The sequence below is a fragment of the Myotis brandtii genome, unplaced genomic scaffold (assembly GCF_000412655.1).
Source record: "Myotis brandtii unplaced genomic scaffold, ASM41265v1 scaffold148, whole genome shotgun sequence".
Classification (NCBI taxonomy): domain Eukaryota; kingdom Metazoa; phylum Chordata; class Mammalia; order Chiroptera; family Vespertilionidae; genus Myotis; species Myotis brandtii.
Genome location: NW_005355347.1, coordinates 350,261 through 352,297, shown reverse-complemented (window position 1 = coordinate 352,297; position 2,037 = coordinate 350,261).

Genomic DNA, 2,037 nt, shown 5'->3' with positions numbered 1-2,037 from the left:
TGCAGGCGGCGCCCCTGCTCCCCCAGCCACCGAGGTGGACTCTCCGAGCCAGGCGGTGAGGCCTGTGCGAGGCGGCTCACACCCCACGAAGGTGGTGAATCTAGAGAAGTCTGAGAGGGAACGGAGGGGCCTGGCACCGCCGTGGCCATGGGCGAGGGCTGGTTCCTCCTGCAGAGCAGGGTGAGGGACAGGCCGACTGCGCCTGGCAGCCTGGCCTCAGGGACGCCAGTGGCTGAGAGGTCACCTGGAGGCGCCTCCTGGAGTGGCGAGGGGCAGGCTGCCAGCTTGACTCTGTTTTCCTTTCATTCACCTGCTTTTTGTTATGGTTCTGGTTTGGGGAGGAGCTTCTCTCTGAAAAGAAAATCACAGCTGGGAGGCAGGGCCCCTGTGGCTGATTTGAGGAGGAAGGGGGTGGGCTCAGAATATGCCACCGTCACTCCTGCAGCGTGGAGGTCACTGTGCCCGGGGACCCCGGGGCAGGTGCTGGCAGCCCCGCAGACACGCATGGTCACAGTCCTGGCTGGCACCTGGGGTCTGGGTGATGAGCGACGGGCACAGTGCAGCCGCAGGTGGAGAGGGAGAGTCGGCGTGGGGGCTGGTTGGAGTGGGCGCAGAGAGCGGGCGCAGGGCTCCGGGCAGCTCGGATAGTTATGGGTAAAGGGAGAGGGAAGCCCCGCAGGCTGTGGAGCAGATGGTGAGGAAGTGGAGGCGGTGTGGCCCCTGGGCAGGCTCATCATGACGGGACCGGGTCCCAGGAGTGGTGTGACACAGGGCTGGGGCCAACCCGGGGGACCTGTGTGGGCCCGAGGGACTTCACTCCACTAGGAATAAAGGGCCTTAAATGACTTTTGTCAGGGAAGTGGTGCCATATGTATTTCAGCAGGACTGTTCCCTGAGTGACGTGAGATGAGGTACCACCAGGCCAGGGGGGACGGGTTGGAGAGGGAAGGATGGCCAGAGAGGTAGTTCGGAGGGAGGGCCAGCACAGGAGCCGACTGTGGGAGTGTCTCCTCCTGGGAAGGAACTGGCTTGGAAGGTTGGGGCCTTTGTGCCCCGGGTGGTGAAGGTGTGCCCTGGGGCTCCATCCCAGGGTGTGGCTCTGAGGCTGTCCTCAGCCAACGAGGGACTTGCCCCAGATCACAGCGTGGACAGTGGGCTGTGACTCCAGCCTAGCTCTTGCTGACCCCAGGAATCCTGATGCTTTCCACTCCTGACAGTCCTCCTCATGTTCCAGCTCTAAAATTCAGATTCACATTCACACACAAGTACACACACGCGCACACACACATGCATGCACACACATACGCACACGTGCATACACACGGCTACAGTTAACACACTAAGTAATCAGCCCTGTTTGAGTGAGAGGACCCACAGGGACAGCTGTGGTCGAGGTGATGGCTCCTGACCTCCAGTGACCAGCACAGCAGCCACAGGCAGCCAGCCCGCTGAGCTAGGGGGTGTGTCCTGATGGGGAGGGGGGGTGGGGGTCTTCCCGCTTGCAGCTGAGGAGGCTGCTGGTGGGTGTTAAGGCAGAGGACCTGGTGAGGAATCAGGAACCAATCCATTTCCTGGGCTACAAAATGGAAGAACCTAAGAATCTACCCTCACAGAGTTCCTGTGGGTGTGGCTCAGGCAGGGTCAGGCCACATGGTTGGCACAACACCTGGCCATGGCATCTGCCCCCAAAATGGCAGGTTCATCAGCAGCAGCAGCAGCCACTCACTGCCTCATCTCACCGCCCCTCTCATCAGCCTCATCGCCAGCGTTAACCTTCCGCCCCCTTAATTTTACAGCCTGGCCGGCTGCCCCACCTTCCAACAGCCTGTACCCTGGGATGGTGATCGGGAGAGCAGGTAATGATTACAAATCCCTCGGCACAGGCTCTGCTATGGCTATGGCTGCCCTCAGCACCTCAGCCTGGGGCCCAACCTCCCCTCTCCTCCCAGCAGAGCAGCTGTCAGGCCTGGGGAACGGCCCTGGTGGAGACAGAGGGCGCCTGCACAAGCCCCTGCAAGGCTGAGGCTGGGGTTGGGG